This window comes from Orcinus orca, chromosome 1 (assembly GCF_937001465.1).
Source record: "Orcinus orca chromosome 1, mOrcOrc1.1, whole genome shotgun sequence".
Taxonomy (NCBI): domain Eukaryota; kingdom Metazoa; phylum Chordata; class Mammalia; order Artiodactyla; family Delphinidae; genus Orcinus; species Orcinus orca.
Window position 1 is genome coordinate 77,158,195 of NC_064559.1, and position 23,855 is coordinate 77,182,049.

Consider the following 23,855-nt stretch of genomic DNA (forward strand, 5'->3'; position numbering starts at 1 on the left):
CCGTCCCCTAATCCTAACCCGTACGCTAACACTAACCCGTGCCCTCACACGTATGCTCCCCCTAAACCGTTGTCGTACCCTCAACTGGACCCTAAATCATCCCCGTCCCCTAACCCTAACCCTAACCCGAACGCTAACCCTAACACTTCCCCGCAGCCTACCCCTCACCCGTCCCCTTATCCTAACCCGTACGCTAACACTAACCTGTGCCCTCACACATACGCTCCCACTAACCCTAACCCTAACTTCACCTAGACCCTAAACCGTCCCCGTCCCCTAACCTTAAACCTAGCCCGAACCCTAACCCTAACCCTTCCCCGAAGCCTTCCACTCACCCGTCCCCTAATCCTAACCCGTACGCTAACACTTACCCGTGCCCCCACACGTAGGCTCCCCCTAAACCGTTGTCATACCCTCACCTGGATCCTAAACCGTCCCCGTCCCCTAACCCTAACCCTAGCCCGAACCCTAACCCGAACCCTTCCTCGAAGCCTTCCCCTCACCCGTCCCCTAATCCTAACCCGTACCCTACCACTAACCCGTGCCGTCACACGTATGCTCCCCCTAAACGGTTGTCGTACTCTCACCTGGATCCTAAACCGTCCCCGTCCCCTAAACCTAACCCTAGCCCGAATCCTAACCCTAACCCTTCCCCGAAGCCTTCCCCTCACCCGTCACCTAATCCAAACCCGCACGCTAACACTAACCCGTGCCCTCACACGTACGCTCGCCCTAAACCGTTGTCGTACCCTCACCTGGACCCTAAACCGTCCCCGTCCCCTAAACCTAACCCTAGCCCGAACCCTAACACTAACACTTCCCCGAAGGCTTCTCTTCACCCTTCCCCTAATCCTAACCCGTACGCTAACACTAACCCGTGCCCTCACACGTACGCTTCCCCTAAACCGTTGTCGTACCCTCACCTGGACCCTAAACCGTCCCCGTCCCCTAACCCTAACCCTAGTCCGAACCCTAACCCTAACCATTCCCCGAAGCCTTCCCCCAACCGTCCCCTAATCCTAACCCGTACGCTAACACTAACCCGTGCCCTCACACGTACGCTCCCCCTAAACCGTCGTCGTACCCTCACCTGGACTCTAAACCGTCCCTGTCCCCTAACCCTAACCCTAGTCCGAACCCTAACCCTAACCCTTCCCCGAAGCCTTCCCCTCACCCGTCCCCTAATCCTAACCCGTACGTTAACACTAACCCGTGCCCTCACACATACGCTCCCCCTAAACCGTTGTCGTACCCTCACCTGGACCCTAAACCGTCCCCGTCCCCTAACCCTAACCCTAGTCCGAACCCTAACCCTAACCCTTCCCCGAAGCCTTCCCCTCACCCGTCCCCTAAACCTAAGCCGTACGGTAACACTAATCCGTGCCATCACACGTACGCTCCCCCTCAACCGTTGTCGTACCCTCACCTGGACCCTAAACCGTCCCCGTCGCCGAACCCTAACACTAGCCCGAACCCTAAACCTAACCCTTACCCGAAGCCTTCCCCTCACCCGTCCCCTAATCGTAACCCGTACGCTAACACTAATCCATGCCCTCACACATACGCTACAACTAAACCGCTGTCGTACCCTCACCTGGACCCTAAACCCTCCCCGTCCCCTAACCCTAGCCCGAACCCTAACCCTAGCACTTCCCCGAAGCCTTCCCCTCACCCGTCCCATATTCGTAACCCGTAGGCTAACACAAACCAGTGCCCTCACACTTACTCTCCCCCTAAACCATTGTCGTACCCTCACCTGGACCCTAAACCGTCCCCGTCCCCTAACACTTACCCTAGCCGGAACCCTAACCCTAACCCTTCCCCGAAGCCTTCCCCTCACCCGTCCCCTAATCCTAACCCGTACACTAACACTAACCCGTGCCCTCACACGTACGCGCCCCCTAAACCGTTGTCGTACACTCACATGGACCGTAAACCGTCCCCTTCCCCTAAACCTAACCCCAACCCAAACCCTAACCCTAACCCTTCCTCGAAGCCTTCCCTTCACCCGTCCCCTAATCCTAACCCGTATGCTAACACTAACCCGTGCCCTCACACGTACGCTCCCACTAACCCTAACCCTACCCTCACCTGGACCCTAAACCGTCCCCGTCCCCTAACCTTAACCCTAGCCCGAACCCTAACCCTAACCCTTCCTCGAAGCCTTCCCCTCACCCCTTCCCCTAATCCTATCCCGTATGCTAACACTAACCCGTGCCCTCACACATACGCTCCCCCTAAACCATTGTCGTACTCTCACCTGGACCCTAAACCGTCCCCGTACCCTAACCCTAACCCTAGCCTGAACCCTAACCCAAACACTTCCATGAAGCCTTTCCCTCTCCCGTCCCCTAATCCTAATCGTACGCTATCACTAACCCATGCCCTCACACGTACGCTCCCCCTAAACCGTTGTCATACCCTCACCTGGACCTTAAACCGTCCCCGTCCCCTAACCCTAGCCCGAAAACTAACACTAACCCTTTCCCTAAGCCTTCCCCTCACCCGTCCCCTAATCTTAACCAGTACGCTAACACGAACCCGTGCTCTCACATGTACGCTCACTCTAAACCGTTGTCGTACCCTCACCTGGCCCTTAAACCATCCCCGTCCCCTAACCCTAACCCTAGCAAAAACCCTAACCCTAACCCTTCCCCGAAGCCTTCCCCTCATCCGTCCCCTAATCCTAACCTGTACGTTAACACTAACCCGTGCCCTCACACATACGCTCCCACTAAACCGTTGTCGTACCCTCACCTGGACCCTAAACCGTTCCCGTCCCCTAACCCTAACCCTAGACCGAACCGTAAACCTAACCCTTCCCTGAAGCCTTCAACTCACCCATCCCCTAATTCTTACCCGTACGCTAACACTAACCCGTGCCCTCACATGTACACTCCCCCTAAACCGTTGTCGTACCCTCACTTGGACCCTAAACCGTCCCCGTCCCCTAACCCTAACCCTAGCCCGAACCCTAACCCTAACACTTCCCCGAAGCCTTCCCCTCACCCGTCACCTAATCCTAACGCGTACGCTAACACTAACCCGTGGTCTCACATGTACACTCCTCCTAAACCGTTGTCGTACCCTCACCTGGACCCTAAACCATCCCCGTCCCCTAACCCTAACCCTAGCCGGAACCCTAACCCTAATCCTTCCCCGAAGCCTTCCCCTCACCCGTCCTCTAATCCTAACCCGTACGCTAACACTAACCCGTGCCCTCACACGTACGCTCCCCCTAAACCGTTGTCGTACCCTCACCTGGACCCTAAACCGTCCCCGTCCCCTAACCCTAACCCTAGCCCGAACCCTAACCCTAACCCTTCACCGAAGCCTTCCCCTCACCCGTCCCCTAATCCTAACCCGTACGCTAACACTAACCCGTGCCCTCACACGTACCCTCCTCCTAAACCGATGTCGTACCCTCACCTGGAACCTAAACTGTCCCCGTCCCCTAACCCTAACCCAAGCCCGAACCCTAACCCTAAACCTTCCCCGAAACCTTCCCCTCACCCGTCCCCTAATCCTAACCCGTACGCTAACACTAACCCGTGCCCTCACACATACGCTCCCACTAACCCTAACCCTACCCTCACCTGGACCCTAAACCGTCCCCGTCCCCTAACTTTAAACCTAGCCCGAACCCTAACCCTAACCCTTCCCCGAAGCCTTCCCCTCTCCCGTCCCCTAATCCTAACCCGTACGCTAACACTAACCCGTGCCCTCACACGTACGCTCCCCCTAAACCATTGTCGTACCCTCACCTGGACCCTAAACCGTCCCCGTCCCCTAACCCTAACCCTAGCCCGAACCCTAACCCTAACCCTTCCCCGAAGCCTTCCTCTCACCGTCCCCTAATCCTAACCCATACGCTAACACTAACCCGTGCCCTCACACGTACCGTCCTCCTAAACCTATGTCGTACCCTCACCTGGAACCTAAACTGTCCCCGTACCCTAACCTTAAACCTACCCCGAACCCTAACTCTAACCCTTCCCCGAAGCCTTCCCCTCACCCGTCCCCTAATCCTAAGCCGTACGCTAACACTAACACATGCCCTCACACGTACGCTCCCCCTAAACCGTTGTCGTACCCTCACCAGGACCCTAAACCGTCCCCGTCCCCTAACCCTAACCCTAGCCCGAAACCTAAACCTAACCCTTGCCCGAAGCCTTCCCCTCACCCGGCCCCTAATCCTAACCTGTACGCTAACACTAACCCGTGCCCTCACACATACGCTCCCTCTAAAGCGTTGTCGTACCCTCACCTGGACCCTAAACCGTCCCCGTCCCCTAAGACTAACACTAGCCCGAACCCTAACCCTAACCCTTCCCCGAAGCCTTCCCCTCACCCGTCCCCTAATCCTAACGCGTACGCTAACACTAACCCATGCCCTCACACGTATGCTCCCCCTAAACCGTTGTCGTACACTCACCTGGACCCTAAACCGTCCCAGTCCCCTAACCCTAAACTTAGCCCGAACCCTAAACTTAACCCTTCCCCGAAGCCTTCCCCTCACCCGTCCCCTAATCCTAACCCGTACGCAAACACTAACCCGTGCCCTCACACGTACACTCCCACTAACCCTAACCCTACCCTCACCTGGACCCTAAAGCGTCCCCCTCCCCTAACCTTAACCTAGCCCCAATCCTAACCCTAACCGTTCCCTGAAGCCTTCCCCTCAACCGTCCCCTAATCCTAACCCGTACGCTAACACTAACCCGTGCCCTCACACGTACGCTCCCCCTAAACCGTTGTCGTACCCTCACCTGGACCCTAAACCGTCCCCGTTCCCTAACCCTAACCCTGGCCCGAACCCTAACCCTAACACTTCCCCGAAGCCGTCCCCTCACCCGTCCCCTAATCCTAACCCGTACGCTAAAACTAACACGTGCCCTCACACGTACGCTCCCCCTAAACAGTTGTCGTACCCTCACCTGGACCCTAAACCGTCCCCGTCCCCTAACGCTAACCCTAGCCCGAACACTAACCCTAACCCTTCCCCGAAGCCTTCCCCTCACCTGTCCCCTAATCCTAACCCGTACGCTAACACTAAACCGTGCCGTCACACGTACGCTCCCCCTAAACCGTTGTACCCTCACCTGGACCCTAAACCGTCCCCGTCCCCTAACCCTAACCCTAGCCCGAACCCTAACCCTAAACCTTCCCCGAAGCCTTCCCCTCACCCGTCTCCTAATCCTAACCCGTACGCTAACACTAACCCGTGCCCTCACACATACGCTCCCACTAACCCTAACCCTAACCTCACTTAGACCCTAAACCGTCCCCGTCCCCTAACCTTAAACCTAGCCCGAACCCTAACCCTAACCCTTCCCCGAAGCCTTCCACTCACCCGTCCCCTAATCCTAACCCGTACGCTAACACTTACCCGTGCCCTCACACGTACGCTCCCCCTAAACCGTTGTCATACCCTCACCTGGATCCTAAACCGTCCCCGTCCCCTAACCCTATCCCTAACCCTAGCCCAAACCCTAACCCTAACCCTTCCTCGAATACTTCCCCTCACCCGTCCCCTAATCCTAAACCGTACACTAACACTAACCCGTGCCCTCACACGTACGCTCCCCCTAAACGGTTGTCATACCCTCACCTGGACCCTAAACCGTCCCCGTCCTCTAACCCTAACCCTAGCCCTAACCCTAACCCTAACCCTTCCCCGAAGCATTCCCCTCACCCGTCCCCTAATCCTAACCCGTACGCTAACACTGACCCGTGCCCTCACACGTACGCTCCCCCTAAACCGTTGTCGTGCCCTCACCTGGACGCTAAACCCTCCCCGTCCCTTAACCCTAACGCTAGTCCAAACCCTAACCCTAACCATTCCCCGAAGCCTTCCCCCAACCGTCCCCTAATCCTAACCCGTACACTAACACTAACCCGTGCCCTCACATGTACGCTCCCCCTAAACCGTCGTCGTACCCTCACCTGGACCCTAAACCGTCCCCGTCCCCTAACCCTAACCCTAGTCCGAACCCTAACCCTAACCCTTCCCCGAATCCTTCCCCTCACCCGTCCCCTAATCCTAAACCGTAGGCTAACACTAACCCGTGCCCTCACACGTACGCTCCCACTAACCCTAACGCTACCCTCACCTGGACCCTAAACCGTCCCCGTCCTCTAACCCTAACCCTAGCCCGAACCCTAACCCTAACCCTTCCCCGAAGCCTTCCCCTCACCCGTCCCCTAATCCTAACCCGTACGCTAACACTAACCCGTGCCCTCACACGTACGCTCCCCCTAAACCGTTGTCGTACTCTCACCTGGACCCTAAACCGTCCCCGTCCCCTAACCCTAACCCTAGCCCGAACCCTAACCCTAACCCTTCCCCGAAGCCTTCCACTCACCCGTCCCCTAATCCTAAGCCGTACGCTAACACTAACCCGTGCCGTCACACGTACGTGCCCCCTAAACCATTGTCGTACCCTCACCTGGACCCTACACCGTCCCCGTCCCCTAACCCTAGCCCGAACCCTAACCCTAACACTTCCCCGAAAACTTCCCCTCACCCGTCCCCTAATCCTAACCCGTACGCTAACACTAACCCGTGCCCTCACATGTACCCTCCCCCTAAACCGTTGGCGTACACTCAACTGGACCCTAAACCGTCCCCGTCCCGTAACCCTAACCCTAGCCCGAACCCTAACCCTAACCCTTTCCCGAAGCCTTCCCCTCACCCGTCCCCTAATCCTAACCCGTACGCTAACACTAAACCGTGCCCTCACACGTATGCTCCCCCTAAACCATTGTCATACCCTCACCTGGACCCTAAATCGTCCTCGTCCCCTAACCCTAACCCTAGCCGGAACCCTAACCCTAACCCTTCTTCGAAGCCTTACCAGCACCCGTCCCCTAATCCTAACCCGTACCCTAACACTAACCCGTGCCCTCACACGTACGCTCTCCCTAAACTGTTGTCGTACTCTCACATGGACCCTAAACCGTCCCCGTCCCCTAAACCTAACCGTAGCCCGAACCATAACTCTAACCTTTCCCCAAACCCTTCCCCTCACCCGTCCCCTATTCCTAAACCGTAGGCTAACACAAACCCGTGCCCTCACACGTGTGCTCCCACTAACCCTAACCATACCCTCACCTGAACCCTAAACCGTCCCCGTCCCCTATCACTAACCCTAGCCCAAACCCTAACCCTAAACCTTCCCGAAGCCTTACCCTCACCCGTCCCCTAATCCTAACCCGTACGCTAACACTAACCCATGCCCTCACACGTACGCTCCCCCTAAACCGTTGTCGTACCCTCACCTGGACCCACAACCGTCCCCTAATCCTAACCCGTACGCTAACACTAACCCGTGCTCTCACACCTACGCTCCCCCTCAATGGTTGGCGTACCCTCTCCTGGACCCTAAACGGTCCCCGTCCCCTAACCCTAACCCTAGCCCGACCCTAACCCTAAACCTTCCCGAAGCCTTCCCCTCACCCGTCCCCTAATCCTAACCCGTACGCTAACACTAACCCGTTCCCTCACACGTACGATCCTCCTAAACCGTTGTCGTGCCCTCACCTGGACCCTATACCCTCCCCATCCCCTAACCCTAACCCTAGTCCGAACCCTAACCATAACCCTTCCCCGAAGCCTTCCCCCAAACGTCCCCTAATCCTAACCTGTATGCTAACACTAACCCGTGCCATCACACGTACGCTCCCACTAACCCTAACCCTACACTCACCTGGACCCTAAACCGTCCCCGTCCTCTAACCCTAACCCTAGTCTGAACCCTAACCCTAACCCTTCCCCGAAGCCTTCCCCTCACTCTTCCCCTAATCCTAACCCGTATGGTAAAACTAACCTGTGCCCTCACACGTACGCTCCCCCTCAACCGTTGTCGTTCCCTCACCTGGACCCTAAACCGTCCCCATCCCCGAACACTAACCCTAGCCCGAACCCTAACCGTAACCCTTGCCCGAAGCCTTCCCCTCACCCGTCCCCTAATCCTAACCCGTACGCTAACACTACCCCGTGCCCTCACACATACGCTACCCTTAAACCGCTGTCATACCCTCACCTGGACCCTAAACCGTCCCAGTCCCCTAACCCTAACCCTAGCCCGAACCCTAACCCTAAAACTTCCCGAAGCCTTACCCTCACACGTCCCCTAATCCTAATGCGTACGCTAACGCTAACCCATGCCCTCACACGTACTTTCCCCGTAAACCGTTGTCGTACTCTCACCTGGACCCTAAACCGTCCCCGTCCCCTAACCCTAACCCTAGCCCGAACCCTAACCCTAACCCTTCTCCGAAGACTTCCCCTCACCAGTCCCTTAATCCTATCCCGTACGCTAACACTAACCCATGCCCTCACACGTACGCTCCCCCTAAACCGTTGTCGTACCCTCACCTGGACCCTAAACTGACCCCGTCCCCTAAGCCTAACCCTAGCCCGAACCCTAACCCTAACACTTCCTGGAAGCCTTCCCCTCACCCGTCCCCTAGTCCTAACCCGTACGCTAACACTACCCCATGCCCTCACACGTACGCTCCCCCTAAACCGTTGTCGTACCCTCACCTGGACCCCAAACCGTCCCCGTCCCCTAACCCTAACCCTAGCCCGAACCCTAAGCCTAACCCTTCCCCGAAGCCTTCCCCTCACCCGTCCCCTAATCCTAACCTGTACGCTAACACTAACCCGTGCTCTCACACCTACGCTCCCCCTAAACCGTTGTCGTACCCTCACCTGGACCCTAAACCGTCGCCATCCCCTAACACTAAACCTAGGCCGAACCCTAAGCATAACCCTTCCCCTAAGCCTTCCCCTCAGCCGTCCCCTAATCCTAACCCGTACGCTAACACTAACCCGTGCCCTCACACGTACGCTCCTTCTAAAGCGTTGTCGTACCCTCACCTGGACCCTAAACCGTTCCCGTCCCCTAAGCCTAACACTATCCCGAACCCTAACCCTAACACTTCCCCGAAACCTTCCCCTCACCCGTCCCCTAATGCTAAGCACTATGGTAACACTAACCCGTGCCCTCACACGTTCGCTCCCCGTGAACCGTTTTCGTACCCTCACCTGGACCCTAAACCGTCCCCGTCCCCTAACCTTAACCTTAGCCCGAACCCTAAACTTAACCCTTCCCCGAAGGCTTCCCCTCACCCGTCCCCTAATCCTAATGCGTAAGCTAACACTAACCCGTGCCCTCACACGTACGCTCCCACTAACCCTAACCCTACCCTCACCTGGACCCTAAACCGTCCCCGTTCCCTAACCCTAACCCTAGCCCGAACCCTAACCCTAAGCCTTCCTCGAAGCCTTCCCCTCACCCGTCCCCTAAGCCTAACCCGTATGCTAACACTAAACAGTGCCCTCACATGTACGCTCCCCCTAAACCGTTGTCGTACTCTCACCTGGACCCTAAACAGTCCCCGTCCCCTAAACCTAACCCTAGCCTGAACCCTAACCCAAACCCTTCCCTGAAGCCTTCCCCTCTCCCGTCCCCTAATCCTAAGCCGTACGCTATCATTAACCCGTGCTCTCACACGTACGCTCCCCCGAAACCGTTGCCGTACCCTCACCTGGACCCTAAACCGTCCCCGTCCCCTAACCCTAACCCTAGCCCGAACCCTGCACCTAACCCTTCCCCGAAGCCTTCCCCTCACCCGTCCCCTAATCCTAACCCGTACGCTAACACGAACCCGTGCTCTCACATGTACGCTCACTCTAAACTGTTGTCTTACCCTCACCTGGACCCTAAAACCTCCCCGTCCCCTAACCCTAACCCTAGACCGAACCCTAACACTAACCCTTCCCTGAAGCCTTCCCCTCACCAGTTCCCTAATTGTAACCCGTACGCTAACAATAACCCTTGCCGTCACACGTACCCTCCTCCTAAACCGTTGTCGTACCCTCATCTGGACCCTAAACCATCCCCGTCCCCTAACCCAAACCCTAGCCCGAACCCTAACCCTAACCCTTCCTCGAAGCCTTCCCTTCACACGTCCCCTAATCCTAACCCGTACGCTAACACTAACCAGTGCCCTCACACGTACACTCCCCCTAAACCGTTGTCGTACTCTCACCTGGACCCTAAACCGTCCCCGTCCCCTAACCCTAACACTAGCCCGAACCCTAACTCTAACCCTTCCCCGAAGCCTTCTCCTCACCCGTCCCCTAATCCTAACCCGTACGCTAAAACTAACCCGTGCCCTCACACGTTCGCTCCCCTCAACCGTTGTCGTACCCTCACCTGGACCGTAAACCGTCCCCGTCGCCTAACCCTAACCCTAGCACGAGCCCTTAACCTAACCCTTCCCCGAAGCCTTCCCCTCACCCGTCCCCTAATCCTAACCCGTACGCTAACACTAACCCATGCCCTCACACGTACGCTCACCCTAAACGGTTGTCATACCCTCACCTGGACCCTAAACCGTCCCCGTCCCCTAACCCTAACCCTAGCCCGAACCCTAACCCTAACACTTCCCCGAAGCCTTCCCCTCACCCGTCCCCTAATCGTAACCCATACGATAACACTAACCCGTGCCCTCACACGTACCCTCCCCCTAAACCGTTATCGTACCCTCACCTGGATCCTAAACCGTCCCCGTCCCCTAACCCTAACCCTAGCCCAAACCCTAACCCTAACCCTTCCCCGAAGCCTTCCCCTCACCTGTCCCCTAATCCTAACCCATACGCTAACACTAACACGTGCCCTCAAACTTACGCTCACCCTAAACCATTGTCATACCCGAACCAGTCCCCTAAAACATCCCCATCCCATAACCCTAACCCTAACCCTAAACCTTCCCCGAAGCCTTCCCCTCACCCGTCTCCTAATCCTAACCCGTACGCTAACACTAACCCGTGCCCTCACACGTATGCTCATCCTAAACCGTTGGCGTACACTCACCTGTCCCCTAAACCGTTCCCATCCCCTAACCCTAACCCTAACCCTAACACTTACCCGAAGCGTTACCCTAACCCGTCCCCTAATCGTAACCCGTACGCTAACACTAACCCCTGCCCTCACACATACGTTCACTCTAAACTGTTTTCGTACCCTAAACTGTCCCCTAATCCATTCCTATCCCCTAAACCTTACCCTAATCCTTACACTAAGACTTACCCGAAGCCTTACGCTAACCCGTCCCCTAATCCTAACTCTTACACTAACACTAACCCGTGACCACACATGTACGCTCACCCTAAAACCCTGTCATACCCTAACCTGTCCCCTAAACCGTCCCCATCCCCTAAACCTAACCCTAACCCTTACCCGAAGCCTTACACTAACCTGTCCCATAATCCTATCTCGTACACTAACACTAACCCGTGCCCTCACACGTATGATCACCCTAAACCGTTGTCATACCCTAACCTGTCCCCTAAACCGTCCTCGTCCCCTGACCCTAACCCTAACCATAACCATAACCCTTACCCGAAGCCTTACCCTAACCCGTCCCCTAATCCTAAATCGTACGGTAACACTAACCCGTGCCCTGAAACGTACGCTCACCCTAAACGGTTGTTGTACCCTAACCTGTCCCCTAAACCGTCCCTGTCCCCTCATCCTAACCCTAACCCTAACAATAACCTTAACACTAACCCTAACCCTTAACCGAAGCCTTACCCTAACCCGTCCCCTAATCCTAACCCGTACGCTAACACTAACCCATTCCCTCACACGTACGCTCAACCTAAACCGTTGTCGTACCCTAACCTGTCCCCTAAACCGTCTCCGTCCCCAAACCCTAGCCCTAAACCTTACCCGAAGCCTTACCGTAACCCGTCCCCTAATCCTAACCCGTACGCTAATACTAACCCGTGCCCTCACACATACGCTCACCCTAAACCGTTGTCGTACCCTAACCTGTCCCCTAAACCGTCCCCGTCCCCGTCCCCGTCCCCTAACCCTAACCCTAACTCTAACACTAAACCTTACCCGAAGCCTTACCCTAAAGCGTCCCCTAATCCTAACCCCTACGGTAACACTAACACGTGCCCTCACACGAACGCTCACCCTAAGCAGTTGGCATACCCTAACTTCTCCCCTAAACCGTCCCCATCCCCTAACCCTAACCCTAATCCTAACCCTTACCCGAAGCCTTACCCTAACCCGTCCCTTAATCCTAAACCGTACGCTAACACTAATCTGTGCCCTCACACGTACGCACAACCTAAACTGTTGTCGTACCCTAAACTGTCCCCTAAACCGTCCCGATCCCCTAACCCTAACACTAAACCTAACCCTAACCCTAACCCTTACCCAAAGCCTTACCCTATCCCATCCCCTAATCCTAACCCATACGCTAACACTAACCCGTGCCCTCACACGCACACTCACCCTAAACCGTTGTCGTAACCTAACCTGTCCCCTAAACCGTCTCCGTCCCCTAACCCTAACCCTAATCCTAACCCTAACTCGACCCCTAATCCTAACCCATACGCTAACACTAACCCGTGCCCTCACACGTATGCTCACCCTAAAACTTTGTCGTACCCTAACCTGTCCCCTAAACCGTCCCCGTCCCCTAACCCTAACCCTAACCCTTACCCGAAGCCTTACCCTAAACCATCCCCTAATCCTAACCCGTACGCTAACACTAACCCGTGCCCTTACACTTACGCTCACCCTAAACCATTGACATACCCTAACCTGTCCCCTAAACCATCCCCGTCCCCTAACCCTAACACTAACCCTAACCTTACCCTAACCCGTCCCCTAATACTAATCCATACGCTAATACTAACCAATGCCCTCACACGTACGCTCACCCTAAACCGTTGTCGTACCCTACCCTGTCCCCTAAACCGTCCCCGTCCCCTAACCCTAACCCTAACCCTAAACCTTACCCGAAGCCTTACCCTAACCCATCCCCTAATCCTAACCCGTACGCTAACACTAACCTGTGCCCTCACAGGTACGCTCACCCTAAACCATTGTCGTACCCTAACATGTCCCCTAAACCGTCCCCTTCTCGTAACACTAACCCTTACCCGAAGCCTTACCCTAACCCGTCCCCTAATACTAACCCGTACGCTAACACTAATCCGTGCCCTCACACGTACGCTCACCCTAAACCGTTGTCGTACCCTAACCTGTCCCCTAAACCGTCCCCATCCCCTAACCTAACCCTAACCCTAACCCTAACACTTACCCGAAGCCTTACCCTAACCCATCCCGTAATCCTAACCCGTTCGCTAACACTAACCCGTGCCCTCACACGTACACTCACCCTAAACCGTTGGTGTACCCTAACCTGTCCCCTAAACCGTCCCTGTCCCCTAACCCTCACCATAACCCTAGCCCAAACCCTAATCCGAAGCCTTACCCGAAGCCTTACCCTAACCCATCACCAAATCCTAACCCGTACGCTTACACTAACCAGTGCCCTCACAAGTACGCTCACCCTAAACCGTTGTTGTACCCTAACCTGTCCCCTAAACCGTCCCCATTCCCTAACCCTAACCCTAACCCTAACCCTAACCCTCACACTTACCCGAAGCCTTACCCTAACCCGTTCCCTAATCCTAACCCGTACGCTAACAGTAACCCGTGCCCTCACACGTACGCTCACCCTAAAACATTGTCGTACCCTAACCTGTCCCCTAAACCGTCCCCATCCCCTAACCCTAACCCTAACCTTAACTCTTACCAGAAGTCTTACCCTAACCCGTCCCGTAATCCCAAACCGTACGCTAACACTAACCTGTGCCCTCACACGTACGCTCACCACAGACCGTTGTCTTAACCTAACCTGTCTCCTAAACCGTACCCGTCCCCTAACCAACCCTAACCTGAAGCCTTAACCTAACCCATCCCCTAATCCTAACCCGTACGGTAACACTAACCCGTGCCCTCGCACGTACGCTCACCCTAAACCGTTGTCATACCCTAACCTGTCCCCTAAACCGTCCCCGTTCCCTAAACCTGAACCTAACCCTAACCCTAACACTAACCCTAACCCTAACACTTACCCGAAGCCTTACCCTAACCCGTCCCCTTATCCTAACCAATACGCTAAGACTAACCCGTTCCCTCACACGTACGCTTACCCTAAACCATTGTCGTACCCTAACCTGTTCCCTAAACCGTCCCCGTCCCCTAACACTAACCCTAAACCTAACCCGAAGCCTTACCCTAACCCATCGCCTAATCCTATCCCGTACGCTATCACTAACCCCTGCCCTCACATGTACGCTCACCCTAAACCATTGTCGTACCCTAACTTGTCCCCTAAACTGTCCCCGTCCCCTAACCTTAACACTTACCCGAAGCCTTACCCTAACCCGTCCCCTAATCCTAACACGTAAGCTAACACTAACCCGTGCCCTCACACGTACCCTCACCCTAAACCGTTGTCGTACCCTAACCTGTCCCATAAACCGTCCCCGTCCCCTAACACTAACCCTAATCCTAACCCTAACTTGTTCCCTAATCCTAACCCATATGCTAACACTAACTCGTGCCCTCACACGTATGCTCACCCTAAACCGTTTTCATACCCTAACCTGTACCCTAAACCATCCCCGTCCCCTAACCCTAACCCTAACCTTAACCCTAACCCTAACCCATACCCAAAGCCTTACTCCATCCCGTCTACTAATCCTAATCCCTACGCTAACACTAACCCATGCCCTCAGACGTACGCTCACCCTAAACTGTTGTCATACCCTAACCTGTCCCCTAAAGCGTCCCCATCCCCTAACCCTAACCCTAACCCTAAACCTACATCTTACCCGAAGCCTTACCCTAACCCGTCATTAATCCTAACCCGTACGCTAACACTAACCCATGCCCTCACACGTACGCTCACCCTAAACCGTTGTCGTACCCAAACCTGTCCCCTAAACCGTCCCCGTCCCCTAATCCTAACCATAACTCTAACCCTAACCCTAACCCTTACCCTAAGCCTTAGACTAACCTGTCCCCTAATCCTTACCCGTACGCTAACACTAACCCGTGCCCTCACAAGTACGCTCACCCTAAACCGTTGTCGTACCCTAACCTGTCCCCTAAACCGTCCCCGTCCCCGTCCCCTAATCCTAACCCTAACCCTAACACTTACCCGAAGCCTTACCCTAACCCGTCCCCTAATCCTAACCCATACGCTAACACTAACACGTACCCTCACACGTATGCTCACCCTAAACCGTTGTCGTACCCTGAGCTGTCCCATAAACCATCCCCGTCCCCTAACCCTAACCCTAACCCTTACCCGAAGACGTAACCTAACCCGTCCAGTAATCCTAACCCTTACGCTAACACTAAACCGTGCCCTCACGCGTACGCTCACCCTAAACTGTTGTCGTTCCCTAACCTGTCCCCTAAACCGTCCCCGTCCCCTAACTCTAACCCTAACCCTAACACTTACCCGAAGCCTTACCCGAACCCATCCTCTAATCCTAACGCGTACGCTAACACTCACCCGTGCCCTCACACGTACGCTCACCCTAAACTATTGTCGTAACCTAACCTGTCCCCTAAACCTTCCCCGTCCCCTAACCCTAACCCTTACCCGAAGCCTTACCCTAACCCGTCCCCTAATACTAACCCGTACGCTAACACTAATCTGTGCCCTCACACATACGCTTACCCTAAACCGTTGTCATACCCTAACCTGTCCCCTAAACCGTCCCCATCCCCTAACCCTAACCCTAACCCTAACCCTTACCCGAAGCCTTACCCTAACCCGTCTCCTAATCCTAACCCATACGCTAACACTAACCAGTGCCCTCACACGTACGCTCACCCTAAACCGTTGTCGTACCCAAACCTGTCCCCTAAACCATCCCCGTCCCCTAACCCTAACCCTAAACCTAACCCTACCCGAAGCCTTACCCTAACCCGTCCCCTAATCCTAACCCGTACGCTAACACTAAACCGTGCCCTCACGCGTACACTCACCCTAAACCGTTGTCGTATCCTAACCTGTCCCCTAAACCGTCCCCGTCCCCTAACCCTAACCCTAACCCTAACCCATCCCCTAATCCTAACCCTTACGCTAAAAATAATCCGTGCCCTCACACGTATGCTTACCCTAAACCATTGTCGTACCTTAACCTGTACCCAAAACCGTCCCTGTCCACCTAACCCTAACAGTAACCCTAACCCTTACCTAACCCTAACCCCTACCCAAAGCCTTACCCTAACCCGTCACCTAATCCTAACCCGTACGATAACACTAACCTGTGCCCTCACACTTACGCGCACCCTAAACCATTGTCGTACACTTACCTGTCCCCTAAACTGTCCCTGTCCCCTAACCCTAACCCTTAACCGAAGCCTTACCCTAACCCGTCCCCTAATCCTAACCAGTACGCTAACACTAACCCGTACCCTAACACGTACGCCTCACTCTAAACCTTTGTCGTACCCTAACCTGTACCATAAACCGTCCCTGTCCCCTAACCGTAACCCTAACCCTTACCCGAAGCCTTACCCTAACCCGTCCCCTAATCCTAACCTGTACGCTAACACTAACCCATACCCTAACACTTATGCTCACCCTAAACCGTTGTTGTACCCTAACCTGTGCCCTAAACCGTCTCCATTTCCTAACCCTAACCGTACCCCTTACTGGAAGCCGTACCCTAAACTTTCCCCTAATCCTTACTCGTACGCTGACACTAACCTGTACCCTAACACGTACGCTCACCCTTAACCATTGTCGTACCCTAAACTGTACCCTAATCCGACACTGTCCCCTAACCCTAACACTTACCCGAGGCCTTACCCTAACTCGTCCCCTAATCCTAAGCCATACCCTAACACTAACCTGTACTCTAATACCTATGCTCACCCTAAACCGTTGTTGTACCCTAACATGTACCCTAAACCGTCCCCGTCCCATAAGCCTAACCCTAACACTTACCGGAAGCCTTATCCCATCCTGTCCCCTCATCCTAACCCGTACGCTAACACTAACTCTTATCCTAACACGTACACTCACCTTAAACCGTTGTAGTACCCTAATCTGTACCCTAAACCGTCCCCGTCCCTTAACCCTAACCCTAACCCTAACCCTTACCTGAAGCCTTACCCTAACCCGTCACCTAATCCTAACCCGTACGCTAACACTAACCCATACCCTAACACGTACGGTCACCCTAAACCGCTGTCACACCCTAACCTGTACCCTAAACTGCCCCCCTCTCCTAACCCTAATCCTTACCTGAAGCCTTACCCTAACCCGTCCCCTAATCCTAACCCGTACGCTAAACTAACCCGTACCCTAACACGTACACTCACCCTAAACCATTGTCGTAACCTAAACTGTACTCTAAACCTTCCCCGTCCCCTTACCCTAACCCTAACCTTTACCCGAAGCCTTACCTTAACCTGTCCCCTAATCCTAACCCGTATGCTAACACTAACCCATGCCCTAACATGTACACTCACCCTAAACCATCGTCGTTCCCTAACCTGTACCCTAAACCTTCCCAGTCCCCTAATCCTAACCTTAAACTTTACCCGAAGCCTTACCATAACCCGTCCCCTAATTCTAACCCGTATTCTAACACTAACCCATACCCTAACACGTACGCTCACCCTAAACTCTTGTCGTACCCTAACCTGTACCCTAAACTTTCCCCATCCCCTAACCCTATCCCTAACACTTACCCTAAGTCTTACCCTATCCGGTCCCCTAATCCTAACCCATATGCTAACTCTAACTCATACCCTAACACGAATGCTGACTCTCAACCATTGTCATACCCTAACCTGTTCCCTAAATGGTCACTGTCCCCTATCCCTAACGCTAACCCTAACCCTTACCCGAAGCCTTACCCTAACCCGTCCCCTAATCCTAACCCGTACGCTAACACTAACACTTACCCTTACATGTACGCTATCCCTAAACTGTTGTCGTACCCTAACTTCTACCCTAAACCATCCCCATTCCCTAACCATAACCCTAACCTGAAGCATTACCCTAACACTTACCCTAATCCTAAACGGTACACTAACACTGACCTGTACCCTAACACTTTCGCTCACTCTAAACCATTGTCGCATCCTAAACCATACCCGTTCCCTAACCCTAACCTTAACCCTAACCCTAAACCTACTTATAGCACTATAACTCAGGAAAATTAAAATAACAAGAAACAACCACCCCAAAGTTTAGGGCTGCTCTGTTTACAAGAGTCTCGACTACGGTACAAATTATATATCCTTGAAAGAGAGAAATGGATAAAGAAGTTTTCATACTTATGTACAATGGAACATCACTCAGCAATGAAATCAATGTCGTCTGGCCCGTACAAGCATAATGAATGGATTTAGGTACAATGATTCAAAGGAAATAAGTCACACAGAAAAAGAAACTTATCATAAGATATCACTTATAGAGGGAATGTAAACTTGGCTACACATGAACTGAATTACAAAACAGAACAGAGTCTCACATTTAGAAAACAAACTTATGCTTTCTTAAGGGGAATGATGAGTTGGGGTGCTACGTAAAACCAGAGATTGAAATTAGCACAGATACAGTTCCATAAGCCAGTAATAGACGAGATACACTCCTTGCTCAACGAATTAGACTCAACACCGCCTATTCACTGCAGAGGAATATATCTGACAATAAGAATATTAAAACATATGTATTTATATGTCTCCGTAAGAGAATCAAGTGTGCATCGAGCGGCATAAACACAGCAGTGAAAATCAGCTAAACCCCATTATTAAAATAAATTTCAAAATCAAAACACAAAGACAGTGAAGGAGAGAAAGTTCTTAAATAATTCGTTCAGGGCTTGTGACGAAACTTGGATTTACCACATCTACACCCACAGCTGGGTGAGACATAAGGCAGGACATTTGGGGCTGAGAGGATTGGTGAGGTTCGGTGAGCAAATGGAGACCCTTTGAAGTAATACTGTATGCTACCCATTCCATGGGTCCCAACTCTCCTGGTTTAAGGGATTCTTCCTACAGCTAAAACATGCATGAGAAACCCAGAGGATGGTCCACAGTGTGATCGGGCAAGGTTTCTAAAACGTATCTCATTATTCGTCCGCTGGTACTCGGGTTCGCCATTCCAGACACTTTACTAACAGTCTCCCCACTTGGAGAGTCAGTGCTTGTAACCTCCTGTTTGGCACACTCTGCAATTTCTGCGGAGGATGAACGGGAATAGGGAGAACCAATGAGAGACTAGCTGTAGGTGTTTGGACGGGCACATTTCACTCTAATTTCCCACCAGGATGTAGAATTAACCAAAGACTCAGCGTGCCATGCCGGAACCAGAATAGGGCCTGAAGCAATCCTGTTGATTTGTGGCCAGCTCACAGAAAGCGAGTTGAAAAAAGGAGCTCAGGGGCACTGCAATTCCTAAACCTGCAGAGTTATAAATGACAGCTATCGTCCAAAAATATATTGAGGTAAGGCTGCAAAGAGGACTTGAAAGCACGGCACAATTGCAGGAAATATATTTCAGGAGGTAGATGGAAACTGCATTTAAAGCATATGAAAAGCGGCAGAACTTCGACAACGATGCACTTGGCCAAAAAATGCATATGCGTTTTTTCCTGAATATATCCAGGAAAAAACGCATACGGCCTTTTTTGCCAACCAAGGAAGCGTGCAATGGAAATCCGCACTACAATGAAGTCTCATCCTAACACGTACCCTAACCCTATCCCGCTACCGTACCCTAACCTGTACCTGAGACCGTACCCATTCCCTAACCCTAACCCTTACCTTAAGCTGTACACAAACACTAACCCGTATGCTAACATGTACCCTAACAGTAACACATAGCCATACACTAAACTTTATCCTTACCCTATCCCATATCCTAACACTTTCCCTAAACCGTACCATAACCCGTACCCTAATCCTAACCCATCCCCTAATATTAACCCATAACCTAACCCGTACCCTAATCCTAACCCATACACTAACACGTACCCTAACCCTAACCCGTTGTCATACCCTAACCTGTAACCTAATCTGTACCCATTCCCTAACCCTAACCCTAACCCTTACACTATCCCGTACCATAATCCTAACCTGTACACTAACACTAAACCGTACCCTAACACTTACCCTACTCCTAACCCGTGGTCATACACTAAACTGTACCCCAAACCATACCCGTTCCCTAACCCTAACCCTAAACCTTACCCTAAACCATACCTTAATCCTAACCCGTACACTAACACTAAACTGTACCCTAACACGTACCCTAACCCTAACCCTTTGTTGTTCCCTATACTGTACCCTAAACTGTACCCCTTCCTTAACACTAAACCTAACCCTAACCCTTATCCTAACCCGTACCTAACACTAACCCATACACTAAACCTAACCATAACCCTGAATGTAAACCATACCCTAATCCTAACCCATACCCTAACACTAACCCATACCTTAACCCGTACCCTAACACTAAACCATAGCCATACCCTAAACTGTACCCTAACACTAACCCGTACCATAACCATAACCCTAAACCATACTCTAAGCCGTACAATAATCTTAACCTGTATCCTAACCCTAAACCTTACCCTAAACCCTAATCCTTACCCCTAGCTTAATTTTGTTTTTTTGTATTTAAAAAAATATTTTCTTGGGTTAAAACAAACTAGCAGAACAACAAAATAGGGGGCTTCGCTGGTGGTGCGGTGGTTAGAATCTGCCTGCTAATGCAGGGGACACAGGTTCGAGCCCTGGTCTGGGAGGATCCCACATGCCATGGAGCAACTAGGCCCATAAGCCACAACCAGTGAGCCCTCGCATCTGGAGCCTGTGCTCTGCAACAAGAGAGGCCGCAATAGTGAGAGGCCCATGCACCGAGATCAAGAGTGGCCCCCCACTTGCCACAACTAGAGAAAGCCCTCACATGGAAACTCAGACCCAACAAAACAAAAATAAATAAATAAATAATAAACTCCTACCCCCCCCCCAGAAAAAGAACAACAAAATAAAACAGAAAGTAACCTGAGTGTCCCTCAAAAAGCTAAGTCTGAAATAGTTGGTACTTCTGTTCTATGGACTGTTATGTAGCTTATAAAAAGTGTGAGAGCTAAATCTGTTTTTCTACAGTGAGAAGCATGATATTCCAGATGTATAGAACACCTGGATAAAATGAGAACTCTACACATTATGCTGGTCGTTTCAGTAAATGGGAAAGGATGGCAAGTGGTAAAATATTATCTTTTCCTTTAATTTTTTAAATTTCACTTGTTACAAAGAACTTCAATTATAATTGTACTTTAAAAAAGTAACAATGGAAATTTAAAAGAAAAAATATATATTGTGTGTTCAGTTACGTTTCATAGAATTATGAAATGCTCTACCCTCTGGCCATTACCTGCAAAAGCAGCTTTAAAACCTATGCTAATTTTCACTTCATATGAACAAGTCCTGCAGGGCTGTAAAGGAAACCTGCCTTCATCATGTTTTGCGGGAGGTAAAGGCCAAAGTATTTCAAAATGTGGCACATATTTCAAGAAAACCATTTGAAGAACTAAGCTGTAATAACCGTTTGAAAAATAAAAGGACATGCCTGAAAGCTCAATTTCAAAGGATTATGAGACACATGCAAATCCAACCACACAGAGGTATCAGCTCACACCATTCAGAATAACCATCAGGAAAGAAACTACAAATGATCAATGCTGAAGAGGTTGTGGAGAAATGCATACCCTTAATTTGAAGTGGGACATAACCTGGTAAGAGTCACTAATGGGAACAGGGTGGAGGTGCCTTTAAAAGGTAAACATTGAGCTACTATATGATCCAGCAGGCCCACTCCTGGGCCTATAACATAAGAAGACATAATTGGAAAGACACAGGCAGGCAAATCTGCACTGCAGCAGTATTACAATAGCCAAGACATGGAAGCAACCAAAAGTCCATCAACAGATGAGTGGACAAAGAGGAACTGTTACATGTAGAGATGGAATATTAGCTCGGGAAAAAAATGAAACAATGCCATTTGCAGCACCATAGATGAGTCTAGAGGTAACCATGCAACTTGTAGTAAGTGAGAAAGCGAAAGACACTTAACGTATATCACTTATAGGTGTTACCTGAAAATTGATAACAATGAAGATATTTCCACAGAGAAAGGCAATCACAGATTCATTGAACAAACTTATGGTTCCCCAAATCGAAAGGTGTGAGGATTGGATACATTACGATATTGGGGTTAACATAGATATAGAAACACATGTGAAATATATAATCACCAAAGACCTACGGAATACCAAGAGAAGACTACTCAACATTGTGTCATAACCTACCTGGGAAAAGGTTCCAAAGAAGAATAGATATATGTATGTGTGTGAAAGAACCACATCTTGCACACCTAGAACAAAAAAAAAAACATTGTAATCAAATTTGCTGCGATAAAAAATAAAAATTAAATTAAAAATATGAACAAGAAATAATGAGACATAAACTGAAAGGAATTTTTCCTGGCACATCCCATTCTAATTTTCAACCTAGAACAGGACTTCCATTAAGGCTCTGTTGCCCTGGTAACCAGATTTGGTAAAGGAGAAATGCTGCCGCCTTGTGGCTGTTTCACACAACAGCAGCTTTAAACCAAGAGGTAATGTTCACTTAATATTCAAAATATGTGCAGCACTGTAAAGGACACCGGGCCTCAAAAAATGTCCTGGGGTCGTAATCGACCAGAAAATTCAAAAGACGTCAACATTTCAAGAAGACAATGTCAAGAGGCATATTTTACGCACATTTTGTCTTTTCTTTTTTTTCTCTTTAAAATAAAAGGAAATTGAAAAATGCGCAACATCAGCAATGAATAAAGCCATGCAAATCCAATTACAAAAATGTTCACCTCACAGCCGTCAGAATGTTCTTCAGCAAAAAGTCTACAAAGAATAAATGCTGAAGGGGTTTCAGAGAACTGTGTACCCTCCAGCTGCTGGGGAGATGTAAACTGGTAACAGCCAGTAGTGAGAACATAATGGAGGTGCGTTTAAGGGTAAAAATTGAGCTACCATGTGATCTGGTAGGTCCTTTGATGTGCCTATCACCTGAGCAGACAGAATGGAAAAGACACAGGCTGGCAATCCTGTACTGCAGGAATATTTAACATAGCCAAGACTTGGAAGAAACCAAAATGTCCATCAACAGAAAAATGCACAAAGAGGAAGTGGTCCATGTAAACAATGGAATATTAGCCATGGAAAACAATGCCGTTTGCACCACCATATAAGGACCTAGAGATAATCACTCAAATTAAAGAAAGAAAGTGAAAGACAGATATCCTATGACATCACTTCTAGGTGTTACCTAAAAGTTGATACTCATGAACTTATTTCCAAGAGAAGGAAAAGCATGGATTAAGAAAAAAAAATTATGTTTAACCAAATGGAAAAGTGTAAGGAATGTGTGAATTAGGATATGAGGGTCAACAGACATGTACTAATACATATGAAATATATAATCACAAAATACCTATGGAATACCAAGAGAGGTCTAGGCAACACTCTGTAATAACCTACACGGTAAAGAATGCAAAGATAAATGACAGATACATTGATATAATGAACCAGATTCTGTACACCTAGGAGAAACAAAATATTTTTATCAAGTTTGCTCTGATAATTAATAAAAATTAAATTTATAAAACAAACAAGAAGTAAGGAGATATAAGCTCTTGGGGATATGCTCTGGCACATTCCACTCTAATTTGCAGCCTACTAACACGATTTCCAGGAAGGCTCTGCTGCCCAAAAACCCAGAGTTGGAAATGTAGAAATTCTGCTGCCTTGTGGCCGTTTTCCGCAAGAGCAGCGTTAAGCCCACAGCTAATGTTCTCTTAACATTCACAAGGACTCAGGGCTGCAAAGGACACCTGCCCTAAACAACTGTGCTGAGGTAGGGAATGGACAA